This window comes from Muntiacus reevesi, chromosome 21 (genome assembly GCF_963930625.1).
Source record: "Muntiacus reevesi chromosome 21, mMunRee1.1, whole genome shotgun sequence".
Lineage (NCBI taxonomy): Eukaryota > Metazoa > Chordata > Mammalia > Artiodactyla > Cervidae > Muntiacus > Muntiacus reevesi.
The window spans coordinates 4,052,374-4,070,066 of NC_089269.1; positions in this window are offsets into that span (position 1 = coordinate 4,052,374).

Here is a 17,693-nt window from a genome sequence, read left to right on the forward strand (position 1 = left end):
GATCAATTATTCAAAGGCCTATGGGTGGCATTTTGGGTTCTGAACACAATATTCAGCATGTGAGGTGAGGGGGTTTCCCTCCAAACCAGCAGGCAATACCCAGGACACCAGCTGAGTGTCCTGCAAGTCAACACATAATCTCCCAGAAGACAGCATCAGACCCACAAGACCCTGACTTCTAGTCCAGGTTGTTACCTCTGTTTCTGACTGACTGGCTATAAATCTGAGCTTCCCCACAAGCCCCTCATTGGGTTTAATCAAGTTTCTAGAGCAGCTCACAGAACTCAGGAAACTCACTTACTTACTAGATTACCAGTTTATTACAAAGACTACTAAAGGATGCAAATCAACAACCAGATGAAGAGATACCAGGCAAGGTCTGGAACAAAGGAGCTCTGCCCTCGCGAAGTTGGAGCCGGTACAGTGACAGGTGGAAACACTCTGATTCCCCAACCTGGAAGCTCTCCAAATCCTCTCCTTTTGGGTTTTTATGGAGGCTTCTTTACATAGACATGCCTGATTGAATCATTGGCCATTGGTGATTGAACGCAATCTCCAGCCCCTCTCCCCTCCCTGGAAATCAAGGGGCGAATTGAAAGCGCCTCTATTCATGGTTGGTTCCCCTAGCAACAAGCTCCCATCCTTAGGTGCTTTCCTAAAGGCACCTCATTAACATAAACCCAGTTGTAGTGGAAAGGAGTTTATTATGAATAATAAGAAACCAATTTCACCTTTATGACTGTGAAGTGATGTCAGGAACTGAAAGCAGGAGACCAAATATTATATGACAAAAGATATTCCCATTACTCATATTGCTCAGGATATTTCACGGGTTTGAAGATCTGTGAGCTAGAAATCATGGACAAAGGCCAAATGTATATGAGAAATACATTTTGATCATCTAAAGGGCCAAATGCATATTCTTACAAATTGCAATATTGCAGAGGATGAAACATTCTCATGAGGTATAAAGATGGGTTTGCTCTTCGTTTGAACCATATGAAATTTTTTTCTTGACGGTGGAGGAAGAGTTAAATCCTGGCAATTTCATATCATTCATCTAATGGTTGTTCCTTCCTCAAGAGGTGATACAGGGTACACTTCAACTGCCCAAGTCAACTAGACTCATTTGATTTCCAGGATTTCAACTACAGCCTACACATGGATGACTCAAGCGTGTGTCTCCATCTTCTCTCCTGAACTATCTGACATCCCCATTTGGATGTCACAAATAGAGCACAAATTTGCTGGTATATCCAGATTGAACCATCCTTCCTTCTTCTTCTCAGACATACTCATTTTATATTCTTATCGCACTTGGCTCCGATGTCTACCCAAAGTCACCGAAGTTCACCCAGGAGACTTCTTGGTTGCCCTACCCTTAATCTTCCCCTCCACTTGATAGACACATATAATAATAGTATCTCCTTAGTGGTGGTCAATCTATTTCCTATTTCCCCACTGCCCTCTTTTAAGCCTTCAGAATTTCTTACCTGTATTTTAGCAACAACCTCCTAATTGTTTTCCCAGCATCTGGTTTTCTCACCCCTCCAAATTACAGGGAGTCCTTCAGAGAAATAGTTCTGAAATGGAAACCTGATGGTTTTTCCTCTTCGCATCTCCTGTTGCCTTTATGACAAAATCTTCATGGCCCACAAGACTTTGCATCTCATGGTTCTCAAAGGAAGATGGGATCTACCAGTATCATGCGTTTAGAGTTATCTGGGGTTTCTCAGTATCCAGGATGTTACTGACATTAAGTGCGTAAGGAAGAGAGATGCTGAATATCCTGAATGAGAGACACAATTCTGTCCAAAGAACTGTCCCGTCCAAAGACCAACAGCTCTTGAGCTGAAATACACTGCTTGGCTCCTGACCCCTTCTGCAGTCTGATTTCCAGCTACTCAAACGTTTTAGCTTTGTACTAGAAGCATCTTAAATTTCCCAGTTCTTGGTGGTATCTGTTATCTAAAGCCTCTGTCTTTATCTCTCCCTCCCTGACCCACAGATCCATGCACTAGCTTCTTAGATTGCCAACTCCTTCCTACTTATCCTTTTAGAACTCAGCTCAGATGTCATAATTCTGGGATTCCATAATTCTGGAGCTCCCTGGGCTCCAAAGCCTCTCACATCTCTCTCTTTACGACTGTGTGGATAGTGTGTCTTCATTTTTAAGTATCTCCCAATTCTCCTATGAGCCCTGAAGGACCAGTTTCTGTATTCCTAGCATAGAACTAATTTACTGTAGTACTTCGAAGAACTTACAAATAGTAGAGCCTAGAACTAATTTACTCAAAGAACTTGTAAAACTATAGAATATCTTCCACTTTCTGTCAAGAATTTTTTTTGTAAATTTGAAAATTGATACAACTGCTTAGTAAAAAGTTCGAACAGTATAAGAAGGGAGACCACATAGCATAATGGATAGGCTCACCTGAATTTGAATCCAGGCTTCACTGCTCTTTGCTGGCTCTCCGTTTCCACATCTGGAGGGTGGAGGTAAGAATAGCAGCACTGCTGTATAATGATAAAGTGCAAGTGATAAACAGACTGATCTCAAGTCCCAGCTCTGCCCATCTACTATCTCTGTGACCCTGGGCAAGTAACTTGACATTTCCATGCCTCAGTTTATACTTGCCAGGTGGCTCAGTGGTAAAGAATCTGCCTGCAATGAAGGAGACGCAGGAGATGTGGTTTCAGTCCCTGGGTCAGGAAGATCTCCTGGAGGAGGATGTGACAACCCACTCCAGTATTCTTTCCTGGAGAATCCCACGGACAGAGGAGCCTGGAAGGCTAGGGTCACAAACAGTCAGACAAGACTGAGGTGACTTAGCACACTTGTACAAACTAGAGATAATAAAATCTATCCTACAGGTATTTGGATAATTAAAGGAGATGATACATTCTTAGTACTTAGAACACAGCCTGTCATAGGGCAAGCTCTCAATAAATATTAACATTATAATATTATTATTAATAATAGCAAGAATATTATAAAGGGGTAAATATTGAAGAAGGGCCTCCCAGGTGGCGCTAGTGGTAAAGAACTCACCTGCCAGTGCAGAAGACATAAGAGATGTGGGTTCAATCGCTGAGTCGGGAAGATCCCCTGGAGGAGGCATTGCAACCCACTCTAGTATTCTTGCCTGGAGAGTCCCATGGACAGAGGAGCCTGGCAGGCTACACAGTCCATAGCGTCGCAGAGTTGGACATGAATGAATCAACTTAGCATGCACACATATACCAACAACAACATTTATTAATATTTTATGCATTACTCCAGAAATTGTATGTGGATATCTAGTGATATGTTTATAGAGTTTAAAAAACAAACAGGAGTAAATTATGCGTTTCTTATTTTTCCCCATTTGCAATATGCTTAGTTACAGACCTTTGCCTAAAAGCACATGTAGTTCTTATTATTTTCATGGCTTCATTGTATGACAGTTCATGTTTTATTTACTAGTTCCATAATTTTTTTTTACCAGCTCTCTCCACTATTGATGATTATTATTTCCAGTTGCTAGTTATTGCAATAAAAGTTTGCTGTTGAAGCATTGAAACAAGTATACTATCAAGGGTGAAACAGATCACCAGCCCAGGTTGGATGCATGAGACAAGTGCTCAGGGCTGGTGCACTGGGAAGACCCAGAGGGATCGGGATGGGGAGGGAGGTGGGAGGGGGGATCGGGATGGGGACACATGTAAATCCATGGCTGAGTCATGTCAATGTATGGCAAAAACCACTACAATATTGTAAAGTACTTAGCCTCCAACTAATAAAAATAAATGGAAAAAAAAAGTTTGCTGTTGAGTAATTACATTCATCACAGATAATTCTCTCTCTTAATAGAAGTGGAGTCACTCAATCATGTCGGAGTCTTTGCGACCCCATGGACTGTAGCCTACCAGGCGTCTCCGTCCATGGGGTTTTCCAGGCAATAGTACTGGAGTGGGCTGCCATTTCCTTCTCCAGGGATCTTCCCGACCCAGGGATTGAACCCGGGTGTCCCGCATTGTAGACGGATGCTTTACCATCTGAGCCACCAGGGAAGTCCTTAATGGAAGGCAGTCTCAATTACTCCCCAAAACATCAAGGGTTTCAGACTCCCAACTTACTCAGCAATCTCCTACACTGTCCCATGCAAATGTCCTGGGGTCATTTAGTTTCCAACTTGACTCTTTTTACAAGGCTTCTTACCAGACCGTCCTCCACTCCTGCAGGCCTTGTAGTCTTTGGGATCCATAAAACCTGAGTTTTCACCAGTTAATACTTACAAGTAACTGGTTACTACTATTAAAAATGACCAAAAAAAACAATGTAGGTGATACAAGCAAACTTTATTTAACACTTCATGAAATGAACAGTCTCCTTTTGGAGAATTTTAAATTGGTGTGGGTGGGAGGCAGAAAGTTTCATAGGATAAAGAGGAACAAGGAAGTATGGGAAGAGTCCAGAGTTGGCTTCGTGTTTGGGAAACTGCCTTTCTGGTCAAGTGCAGCGTTTCCCAGGGACAAAATATTGACTTGCTGACATGGCACCCTGTGCAGAAGCAGCTTCATCTTGGGTCAAGATACTTATTTTTATCTCAACCCTACACAGGAAGAGCAACGTGAAACTGTACGTTCACAGATGGTGGCAGTTGGGCAGAAGAGGGGGGAAAGTCCCTTTATTTTTCTACCAGGGGAAATAATTTATAACTGTAAGAAATCTGATTAAAAAAAGTGAGAAGTACATAAAATCCATTATATAAATTATAAAATGTAAGTCATGACTCTATTTGTTTTGTGACAACTTAAAAAATGACTAATTTTCATCAAAATAGAAAATAAATATGAATCACTACAATATCCAAGTGGTTGTTCCCACTTCCTCCCTCCGCTGCAAACATTATTCTCACCCTGTGCCTGTGGATGGAGCTCAGTACTGGATGTGGAGGAGGTTGGAGGGAGTGGAGGGCAGGCAGAGAGGATCCAGATGGAAGAGATGGGAAATGTCAGAGAGAAATTTCCCTCATGTCCTCATTTCACCCAGAGCTGTGTCTGCCTGGGGCTTTACAGTGAAAATGGTTCAGAAAAGAAGCCCAATGGGGGGGGGGGGGAGGGAAAGTCTTCTGTGATGCTCTCCAGGCACGGACATGTCTGAAAAGCTCAGCTGTGCGGGTCTACAGTCACCCAAGTCCAGTCAGCACAAAGACTGAGACGATGAACCTCCTTCACAGAAATTTCTGGAACCCGGGCATCTTTTCAGAGACAGAAGTCACCGGAAACGTGCAGTTCCTCTCTGGAGGTTCTGTTCATCGCAGCCCCGTGTGTTACTAACTGTCAGTTGGAGAAGCAAAGACAGGAGCCAGCGCCACATCCTGGGATCTGTCTTCTGGGGATTTCAGGAGACACCAAGGGAGCGGGGTGAGCCATGGGGAAAACTTTGCATGTTGGCCTGGGAGGAGCCGTTCATCTTGCTACTGTATTTTGTGCAGAATGAACCACTTTTCAATCAGACCAGAGGTTTCCCCACATTTATTCCTACTGGTAGTCCTTTTTCGCACAGTCAGGTGGGCTGAGTTCGTCCCAGTATCTGGGACTAGCCAGGTCATCCCAGTGTCTGCAAATGCCAGGTGTACTTCTTTTAAATTGTGGACTGTGTTTCACAGGACGAGGCCAAGCCTGCATCCAGAAGGTCCTGCCTGGCAAGTAAGCCAGGGGCTGCACCTTCGCTGCGGCACGCTGGGCTGCGCGCATAGAGCCGGAGGGACCCCATGCATGTCCACCGACTGGGTTCAGGCAGTGGAAGAGCCGGGATGGACGGTTTCTAGCTACTCTCCTTACTGGTCCTGTGACTTCTTTCTCATACTCAGCACTCGAGGCATCATTAGCGGCTATCACGGACGAGTATTACTGGTCAAATATCACCAGAACTAAGGCACTGTTTTCCTCTCATTCCTTGCTACTCATGGTGCCTTTGTACACCAGGTTCATCTTCATCTGGAAGCTTATTAGAAATGCAGATTCTCAAGCCCCAGTCCAGAACAATGGAGTCAGATTCTACATTTTCTCCAGACCCCAGGAAGTTGCCATATGCACAGTCTGAGAGGCCCTGCAGGCTAGTGATCAAACCTCCCGCCTCCCTGAAAGGGCCAGCCCACTCACTCTGCTTTATTCAGAAGGCCCGTCTCTCCGAGGGCTCTCCGTGTGACGAACGCGCTTCCTACCGCCTAAATCTGGACAGATGGTCAAATCAAACGTGAGCTGACTTGATGAGCGCAGCGGGACAGAATGTTTGACACTGAGACTGACCTTCACCATATTTAAGTCTTTTCCTAGCCGTTTTGCTTTCTTCTTTCTGAAAAGGATAGAGAATTATTTCAAAACAGTCCGCCTCCTCAGTCGAGTCATGGATGAGGCTGTATGGTGGTTTTTATAAATTTTTCTGTCAAAGTGTTTATTTTAAGGGAAAAAAGAGTGCCTACCAGACACACAAGAGGAAAATGCCCCTTTTCCACGCAACTCCAGAGGCCAGCTGCTGCAGTGACGGAGCTGGTCTGTGCGGCCACTGTACTCCCCCTCGGTGAAGGCTGCAGGCCTACGAAGTGCCCTTTTCTTACATCGGCACAAGCAGGGCGCTGGGCCGTTTGCAGTGGCAGTGTCTGAGGGTGAACTGCAATGCATTCTTATAGCAACTCTTCGTCAGGACCCGCCAAATCAGATGCAGAGGCGGATGCTGTTCCTAAGGCCCTGAGTTCCTGATCCGAGGCCTCTGTTGACCATCGGTGACACCATGGAGGCTCTGCTTAGAATCAACAATGCTGCCTGAACTGTGAGTTGTGGCTTGGAGGCTGTGAGCAAACAGAGATTTCAATCAAGTGTGGTTTAAGTTTCCAATTTTTCCCGTTTTCTATCTGAAAAAAAAAATTCTATGTCTACTGAGTGCAAACTGCAGCGGGAGTGACCTTCATCACATACCCTTGACCAAGAGCCGGACAGTTCGTGGGCAGCATGGGAATTGCTGAGATCCCTGGAATCATGGGAATTGCCCTGAAACCAGTGGAATCAAGGCAGGAGTTGGCTCTGGGCTCTGGCGGCAGAAAGACATGTCAACTGGGAGCTGACCACTTGCAGGTACTAGGAATCTAGCTCCCACCAGCTCGGGTTGGCTTAGTAACCGGGAAGAGCGCTGGGTGGCTCAGAAGTAGAAGAGAGAATTGAGAACCAGGGTGTGGGGAGACCTAGTGCTTCCAGGCACTTTTTCTTTCCTTGTGTGTGTGTGTCTGTACTCAGGCTGGCATCCTCTTTGCCGCTAGAGATGATTGCTGCGAGGTGCTCTTTGACTTGCTTTTCCCTTGCGTGATACTAGAGGGTCAGCAAATTATTGGCCTGGTGGCCTGTCTTTGTTTGCCCCCAACTCCACACATGGCAGACTTGGAATGGTTTTAAATTTTTCAAGAGCTGTGGGACAGCAAACAAAGAAGGCCATGAGACAGGATGTTCTGTGAGCTGCAAAGCCTAAAATACTATGAATATTTACTATTTGGCCCTTCGCAGAAGAAATGTTCTGATTCCTGAAGGGAAAGAGTTTCTCCCCGCCTCCACCAGTTGCAGCAGAAGCGGCCCTGAGAGGCACACGCATTCCTGAGGCCACCGCGGGTCCGTGCAGGGCTGAGAGGTCCGGGAGCGGAGGCGGGGCTCTGATGGACCGGCTCATGCGGCTTCTGGGTGCCGGGGGCAGGACAGCTCTTCCAGGCAAAAGCAGGTTGCAGCCCCTAAAAGAAAAAGGGAGAATTGGGCAAGTCAACCAACAGGTACGGGTAGGAAACAGACGACTCTGATTTCCAAAGGTGTGGACGGTGCCAAGGGAGGGAAGAGAAGGCTGGAACAAGGCCCGGGGAGGGTCTTTAACGGGCAGGGAGGGAACCTTCAGCTAAATCTACAGGAGCTGTGACCCTGAGATCACCACCAGACTGGAGAGAGAGGAGAACATATGGGCTGAAATGCCGCCTGACCTGCTGCCGGGAGGAGGTCACCTCCCCAGCCTCAGTCCCGCCCTCCAGCCGCCCACCCTGCCCCCCGCCCGCCACTCCAACCAGAAGCCTCGGACACAGCCTGGAAGTCAGCCTCCTGTTGGGAGCGGCAGATGGAGACGATGCAGACAGCCCACTGCGGGAGCAAGTTTCTGCCGGACTCTAGGCTGGGCCGCCCCCCGGGCTGATGGCCTGGGCTGTCAGGGGACCCGGGTTAGACGGACTCCACACTTGGTTCAGTGCTCTGCCATCACCATCTCGAAGTTCTTAATTTTTTAACAAGGGGCCCCACGTTTTCATTTTGCACTCAGCCCCGCAGATTGCACAGCCAGGCCTCACTCTGTGCTTGTGACTGTGTGATGTCAACAAGTCCTTTCATCTCTTCTGCCATAGATTTCCCGACCTGTAGCGTGATCTTAGAGATATCTTCCTCTCAGGGGTGAAGGGCACGTGAGGTCTGTGCATGAAGGGCCTGCTGAAGAGGGCGAGCCGCCAGCCGGGAATCCCTTCCCCTCCCACAGTGGTTCTTCCTCCCTGTCCCTCAGACATGGATCTTGACAGCTCCAGGCAACAGAAGCAAGAAGAAAGTGAAAAGTGAAAGTGAAGTTGCTCAGTTGCGTCTGACTCTGTGCGACCCCATGGACTGTAGCCTACGAGGTTCCTCCATCCATGGAGTTTTCCAGGCAAGAGTACTGGAGTGGGTTGCCATTTCCTTCTCCAAGGGATCTTCCCAACCCAGGGATCGAATCTGGGTCTTCGGCATTGCAGGCAGACGCTTTCACCGTCTGAACCACCGGGCAACTCAGGCCAGAAGAAGGGACCCTAAGATGCAACCCAGCTAGGAAAACTCCTGGCCTTCTCTCAGGCCTAGCGCTGACCAGGAGGGAAGAAGTGAGAAAGGAGGGGAGGGCTGGGTGGCTGCTTGGCTACTAGTCCTTCAGAGACCATTGGAATAACCCTGACAATCCCTGGTTCCTTTGTCTGACATGAGGAAGCTGGAGCCCATAAATACCCCAAACCTTGCCTGAGTCACAAACACAGTGAATAGCAGAGCTTGACCTCAACTCAGAACTTTTGGGGCCAAGTCCAGGAAGCTCTTAACTCCCTGCTATTAACAAGGAGGCCCTTAGACTGTGGGGGCTCTGATGGCCCCACCCATGTAAGCAAACCCAATTCTAAGCATGGAAATGTCTTGGGGTTACCAAATCAAAACTCAAAGGACAATCGGTCACAAACGAGCAACTCAGCTTTTGGCTACAACCAATCAGGACTTTCTTGTGGTTCATTGGTTAAGGCTCTGCCTGTCCACTGAAGTGGCGCAGGTTTGATCCCTGGTTGGGGAACTAAGATTCCCACATGCCCCTCCGGTTGCCAGATTTTTTTTTAATAAATAAATAAAATAAGATGCAGCCAATCAAATCATTTCCTTTATTTGCTTCTCCACTTTTCCTATATAGGTCTTTCCCCCTGACCTCTTTGGGTTTGGCACTGCCCTATAAATGCTCAAATAAACTCTTAAAATGCTTAATATACCTCAGTTTATCTTTTAACAGAATGCATTTATACCCTCACCAGAAACTGGGCATGGTTTGACTTCAAGTTCATTGATAATCTGACTTTTTCCTCTCTTCCTTCCCCAAGAAATCCCCTCCTTTCTTCCTCTGCACTTCCAACTGGAAAACTCTGGCTTTTATTTCCTCAAGGGTGTGTACTAGCACCGTGGGCCTTGAACCAAAGGGCCTTGGTACTCTGATGAAGCCTCTGGCAGGAGGCCCTGAGTATGTCTCAGTGCTGAATGGAATCTGGATAAAAATTTCGTTTTTTCCACGTCAGGACTGGGCTCCAAATGGTCAATGTTTTGTGAGTCTCTTTAAGGTGAAATAATTCTATTCTTCCTGACTCAGATTTTCTGCCTGCTTATTATACCTAAAGGCTTTTCCTATTCTGGTCAAGTAGATTTTTTATGCAAAATTGTCTTATATCCCACAGCAAGCTTTAATCTGGTGAAGACAGTCTGCTTCTCCTGGCAACGTTGAGGATACTAGATGAATGGGGGGTCAGCTGGATAGCTTGAAGAGAAGCCTTGGTAATCTGTTCAACAACGCTGGGAATTTTCCGAAGAATGTTTAGCAAAGATACTACAGTTGGAAATGAATAGGAAGGGTTTTGTTCGCAAGCTCTGCCTCACTGTTGGATTCAAAGAGTGTTCAGCCCCAGAAAAGAACATCAATGTCTTACTTGGAAATTAAACACACACACACACAAAAGCCTTCTTTTCTGCCCACATTGAGCTTTGCTTAACTAGAAAACTTTGTCATGCCTGCAAATATGTATCTTTGCCTTTGAGCCAAAGCAAACGCTATAGAGAAACAAAAATACCACATCTTTTGTCTTTGGGAAAATGAATTGTCGAGGACTATGCTTCAGAAAGATCATCAAAAGACCAAAATGATTCCGCAGAATGAGTCCTGGGAGTTTGGACTGTGGAATGGGAGTCAGAGCCCCCTGTTTCTGACCTCAGGGAGGCATTTAAGCTCTTTGTACCTTTATTCCTCTATTTAAAAATCGAGGATAATACCTGCTGCCTACTTAACCTGAAAGGGATATGTGAGGATTAGTCAATTAAAGTTTGGCAAATGCTTGGAAACCAATGGAGGGGGAAATCTATATGAACATAAAGCATTATTAACATCCCCCCTCTTCCTTTTTCTCTTTCTAAGGATTGCAGTCCTGGGAGATGTGGTGAACATTTCTTGTGGTTTTGCTTCCCGTTGCTCTTGTGGAAAGGGGCTTTTTCATTTTATCAGCCACTTGTTAAATGGTTTGTTTGAAAGTCATCTTGTCTGTATCGTCAAGGGAAGGTTTCTAAACATCTTGGTGCCAGGGTGTCACACCTGGCGAAGCTTCTATTGTGTTTATCTTTAGGATCCTGGAGAGAGGCGAAAACAACCATTTTCAGGTAAAATCATAAGTATAATTTGTAAAAAGTTGCCATTAGTAATGCAAAGTTAGTGAAGTATAAAAATTAACTCAACTTAGAGCTTTTAATACAATCCTTAAAGAAATTCCCCCTTTTAAGTAAAATACTGAGAATACTTTATATTTGTAAACATTGCCCCTCTGGTTCTTACAACTACCTATAAAATGAGTATAACACAAATTGATCATATTATGCTCACTTTACAGATGAAAAAATTGAAATGCAAAGAGGCTAAGTGATGTTTCCCAAAATAATTTAGCTAAGAAATGGGAAAGCCAGAACTAGACTCTATATTTATATAAGACTTTATAATATAAGATTCTATATTTTCTGGTTCCTAGGGCAGCAGATTTTCCCTGGCTGCTATTTTCTTACTATAGACCAAATGATGCCAAGTGATGTTAAAAGTCCAAATATTGTTGCTTTGGTTCTGCGCCCCCAAACGGCTAGGTTCTGACACCACCGACCTGGAGATAGCATCAGAGCTCACAAGTTGTGTTGTCCTACAAGACTGCACCTCTTCCCTCTACTTCAGAGGCCAATCAAAAGTCCAGGTTATCACCCATGCTCATGTTTGGAGATTCCAGTGACCCCCCCTCCTCAGTTCAGTTCAGTCGCTCAGTTGCGTCCAACTCTTGGCGATCCCATGGACTGCAGCACGCTAGGCCATCCTGTCCATCACCAACTCCCGGAGCTTGCTCAAACTCACGTCCCTTGAGACAGTGATGCCATCTCATCCTCTGTCGTCCCCTTCTTCTCCCACCTTCAATCTCTCCCTGCATCAGGGTCTTTCAAATGAGTCAGTTCTTCGCATCAGCTGGCCAAAGGATTGGAGTTTCAGTTTCAGCATCAGTCCTTCCAATGAATATTCAGGATTGATTTCCTTTAAAATGGACTGGCTGGATCTCCTTGCAATCCAAGGGACTCTCAAGAGTTTTCTCCAACACCACAGTTTAAAAGCATCAATTCTTCGGCACTCAGCTTTCTTTATAGTCCAACTCTCACATCCATACATGACTACTAGAAAAATCATAGCTTTTTTTTTTAAACAATAGCTTTGACTAGATGTAAATTTGTTGACAAAGTAATGTCTCTGCTTTTTAATATGCTGTCTACATTAGTCATAACTTTTCTTCCAAGGAGCAAGCGTCTTTTAATTTCATGGCTGCAGTCACCACCTGCAGTGATTTTGGAGACCCTCCAAATAAAGTCTGTCACTATTTCCACTGTTCCCCCATCTTTTCGCCATGAAGTGATGGGACCAGATGCCATGATTTTAGTTTTCTGAATGTTGAGTTTTAAGCCAACTTTCTCACTCTCCTCTTTCACTTTCATCAAGAGGCTTTTTAGTTCTCCTTCACTTTCTGCCATAAGGGTGGTGTCATCTGCATATCTCAGGTTATTGATATTTCTCCCGGCAATCTTGATTCCAGCTTGTGCTTCATCCAGTCCAGCATTTCTCATGACGTACTCTGCATATAAGTTAAATAAGTAGGGTGACAACATACAGCCTTGATGTACTCCTTTCCCAATTTGGAAGTAGTCTGTTGTTCCATGTCCAGTTCTAACTGTTGCTTCTTGACCTTTATACAGATTTCTCAGGAAGCAGTTCAGGTGGTCTGGTATTCCCATCTCTTGAAGAATGTTCCACATTTTTTTGTGATCCACACAGTCAAACATTTTGGCATAGTCAATAAAGCAGAAGTAGGTGTTTTTCTGGAACTCTCTTGCTTTTTCGATGATCCAGCAGATGTTGGCAATTTGATCTCTGGTCCCTCTGCCTTTTCTAAATCCAGCTTGAACATCTGGAAGTTCATGGTTCATGTACTCTTGAAGCCTGGCTTGGAGAATTTTAAGCATTACTTTGCTAGCGTGTGAGATGAGTGCAATTGTGTGGTAGTTTGAGCATTCTCGGCATTGCCTTTCTTTGGGATTGGAATGAAAACTGATCTTTTCCAGGCCTCTGGCCACTGCTGAGTTGTACAAATTTGCTGGCATATTGAGTGCAGCACTTTCACAGCACCATCTTTGAGGATTTGAAATAGCTCAACTGGAATTCCATCACCTCCACGAGCTTTGTTCATAGTGATCCATGCATTAGAGAATGGCAACGAAGGCAGTTAACCATCAATATATGCAAACTCTGAAAGCCAGGTGGGTCCTCTTTAGTGGTATTTAAAGGGATGCTCATCTCCTGCAGCAAGAAGGCAAAAAACATCTGAGGATTGGCGTCAGGATTTAAGTATAGAATCCATGGCAGGATTGGAATCATGGAGGTTGATGTTTCACTTAACAGTTCACCTACACGAAGTTCGTGGCTCTGTTTGGGAAGGAATGGGACCCTGACAGTTAGGATGAAGAATCTAGATCTTCATATTCTACTAGACTCTGGGCCAAGAAAAAGGCCCATCCCTTCTTGTTAAGGATAATTCTTCCTCCTCACGTGAAGATGAGACAGAAGCTTCTACCTTGCAAAGCAGGGTGTACCCATCCCTATAATCTACCCCACCCACCCTTGTAATCACCAGAGCAATAATTAAGAGTCTAGACACACCACAACCCAGCAGGGGAAGTGAAGGAATTGAAAAGCAAGAGAAGGGATTACACAGCGAAGGAAATGAAAGATATAACTGATACTTATTGTCAAGAGCCAGCAGAATGAAGACGGACTGGAGTTTTAGAGGTGCTGGGTGAAAGGAAATGGAATATAAAGTTGGATAAAGGACAGTTTATAGATATTGGAGCTCTAACCCTTGATGAAGGATTTAAGATGATGGCAGGAATCTTGGGAGGCATGCCAAAATTGTTGGGGAAAATGATGGAGGAAAGAATTGAAAGGCTGGGATATTGGGCATATTGAAGTGGCTACATTAGGCAGTGTCAAAAACCCTGTTCACTTATTACGATCTGTGAGAGAGTTCAGAGGACATTCCATTTATCAAAAAACATGGGATGCACAGGGGAGGCCAGCATTGTTAAGAGTCTCGGCGGTGGTTGACCTCTGTAGAATAGGACTGATTTTGGAGGATGCTATTGCAAAACTGACTCTCGAATAGCACAGTGTTGGTAGACTTCTGAAAAAATAGAGTCCAGGTGGTAGCACTTAACCGTCAAAAGCAAAGTGAGCTCAATTATTGTAAAGAGCGGCAAGGTTGGCAGGCGGGGAGTGGCATGACTCAGGCGGTGCGGTGGTGGTGGTTAATGGGACGCAGCATCTCCAGGGTCAAGACTGAGCAGGTTATAACAAGGTTATTTCTCAGCCTGTGTAACAAAAAGAAACACAGGTTCAGAACTGCTGCTGCAATAAAGCTCCACAATCCCTTGCTAAGTTTCTGGACCCGATTCGGTTTTAACCCAAAAACCACTGACTGAAATCGAGGCTGGGTTTCATGAGTGAAGGACAATGCATGATCATGGCAAATGCTATCATAACGATTCTCCTGGTCCTTCTCTGGAGGGATGTACACTCACCTGCTTGAGGAACCACGTCCTGGGGGAAGGAGGCTACGCAAATGTTCAAGAACTGTGTGTTGAGATAAGTCCCTGGCTCATGGTCAGCTAAGGGTATGGACCCAATCAGTGGTTTTTTTCTCCAGTCTCTGACTGTATATTTGGGTTATGAATTTGACAGAATCTCTATATTGATTCCTTGGCCTGCGAGTTAAGAATTCTCATAATGAGAAAGGCCAAGTGGAAGCCTCTGATACTGTCCCTCCTACCATGGACAAGATATTAAATTGAAACCAACATCCTTGGGAAATGGACTATTGTCAGGCTGGAGGACCTAAAAGATTGGCAGAGTTGGCTGCCCTACCCACATTTAATTCGCCCGTCTGGCACCTACAGAAGCCAGACGGACCCTCTGGGATGATAATGGTTTAGTACAGACTCAATCAAGTGGTGGTCCCAATTGTAGCTGTGGTACCAAAAATGGTTTCTTTCCTGGAACAGATCAGTGCGGTAAGTAATACACTGTATGCGGTCCTGGATCTCAAACCGCAGTACAGACTCATGATCTTGCCCCAAGGCCATGTTCACGCTCTCCCCCTCATAATATAGTGATATGACTGGGCATTCCAGAGAACCACACATTTCTTCACTTTACTGGTGGCATCACGTTAATCAGGTCAGATAAGCAAGAAATGCCAAGAATTTCTGGAGGCTTTGGTAAAACACATGAACTGCAGAAAGTGGGAAATATCTCTAATGAAGATTCAGGGACCGACATATCAATTAAGTTTTCCGGAGTCCGGTGGTTTGGGGCCTGCCAGGACATCCCCTTCGAGGTAAAGAACAAAGAATCATAAATTGCCCCTTCCACTACAGAGGAAGCACGATGGATGGTAGGTCTCTCAGGATCTGGATGTAGCCTCTTACACATTTGGCAATAATGTTGTAAACAAATGTTCATTGTTATGTTCAAAACTCAATTATTTATAAGCTGTTGTGGGTTCAGCTGCTAGGCTGTGTCTGACTCTTTGCAATCCCATGGACTGTAGCCCACCAGGCTCCTCTGTCCATGGGATTCTCCAGGGAAGAATACTGGAGTGGGTTGCCACTCCCTTCTCCAGGGGATCTTCTCCAGGGATTGAATCCAGGTCTCCCACCTTGCAGGCGGTGCTTTACTGAGTTACCAGGGAATTTATTTATACAGACAGTAATTATTTTAAACATAGTTTTGTGGGGCAGGAATCCAGAAGGTGCTCAGCTGGGTGGGTCTGACTTGGGTGTCTCATGTGCTGCCGTCAAACACTGGTTGAAGTCATTATAGAATAGCTGGGGGCAGGGGAGTGGAAGGGAGGGCTGTTAGGATGCAGTGAGACAGAGCAAATCTGAAACAGCTTGGAGTTGACAATGCCTGTGTCTCTCTCTCTCATCCCAGGATCTTTCCAGAGACTCCCTCCGTGTTGCCCAGCTTGGATTTCCTCAGCGTGGCAGCTGGGTTCCAAGAGCATCTCCAGAAAATGAAATAGAAGTTGCACAGTCTTTCCTAAAGCAGTCTCAAGAGTCAGGCAGCATTACTTCTGCTACTCTTCTTTGGTTGGAACTGTCAGGAGTTCCCACTCAGCTTCACTAGCAGGGGACAGACACCACCTCTTTACGGAAGGAGTGTCAGGATTTGGGAGTATGTTTTTTAAATGCTATAGCGTGATAAACTGCCATCAGCCCCAGTTTTAGAAAATCTGGGCAGGATGTTGGCTCAGCCACTTCCTGCTTGCAGGTCTGTGAGCTGTAATACAACCCATCTTCTCAGGAAAGGACTTTTGCTGTCTCTTTGGGCTCTAGTGTGCTCCGTAGCATCATGGAAGATAACCATGCTTTTCAGCCAAACTCCTTTGGAGGCAAGGAACAGAGACTCACTCGTGCTAGTAAAGGTTGCCGGGAAAAACCAAAGCAAGAGCAGTAACAGCTGCTGCCCCGGAACAGGAGGTGAGTCCTAGTGCCCTCAGCAGCAGAAGGTCGTGCTTCTTCCGTTTCTCTCATTTGGCTTTTCTCTACCTCTCCGTTTCTCCCTCCTATTCCCTGCTCACCTTCTGTTTTCCCTGTCTTGTCTTCCCCTTTCACTTCTGCTAATGCGGTGATTCTGCTCCCTTAGAACCTGAGTTAGTATCATGGCCTCTCCAGCTCCCCCCACATCAAGGCATTTCTACAGCAGCTCTCACCACTGTCTTATTCTTTAGGAATTTCCTAGCTCCAGTTCCCAGGGAACTGATAATTTTCTGGTGTTAAAGTGGATTGTCTATGTTTGGGGAACATCATCTTCTTGTTCACTGATTGACCACTTGTATGAAGAAATGCTCAGCTCTTAGCAATTGACACTGGAAGGAAAAGGCAGCCATGATTGGCACGGCTATATATTCACCAGTAGAGTCCAATGAAGATGTCGACCTCCAAAGAACCGTGGTGTGAATCAATTAAAATAGGAAAAGTCAAAAGTATTGTAAAATATTAAGTTATCTAAGAAGATGTGATATTATGTTGTAAACATAGAGAGTACCCACATACTCACTTTCTAAATACCAATATATCAAGTTAGGGTTTCTCAAGTGGTGCTAGTGGTAAAGAACCTGCCTGCCAGTGTAAGAGACATTCAATTCCCGCCTCGGAAAGATCCCTTGGAGGAGTGCATAGCAACCCACTCCAGTATTCTTGCCTGGAGAATCCCACGGACAGATGAACCTGGCAGACTATAGTCCATAGCGTCACAAAAACTTGGATATGACAGAAGCGACTTCGCATGCAGGCATGCATATCGAGTTAACATCCTTTCTAATTAATCTAGCAAACTGGTATTTGCTGATTAATGTTTTGTTTCCATGGACGATTATTGTGACTGCTCTTCCCTGACATCCAGCTACATGCTAGCTATGTTGGGTCCTCCAAGCATTGAGACTGACTCAAATGTGAAGCAATTAGATGTTCAAATCATGCCATGCTAACTAATATATAGATTATAGCATTATATTTTCTTGGATTCTGTTTAAAAAGGGGGAAACTCAGAAATTATTCTTTGTTCAATAATGAAGTGTTGAAAGGCATCTGTTTCTAACTGCTTGTTGTATGTACTCAAATCTGTATTGAAAAATTACACTGTAAATGTTTTGTAGGCTTTTCTTTTTCAGCCATTTCAGTCTTTCACCATCTCTCACTTCTTAATCAATTTCTCTTTTCTCAACACAGACTGCCTTGCCATG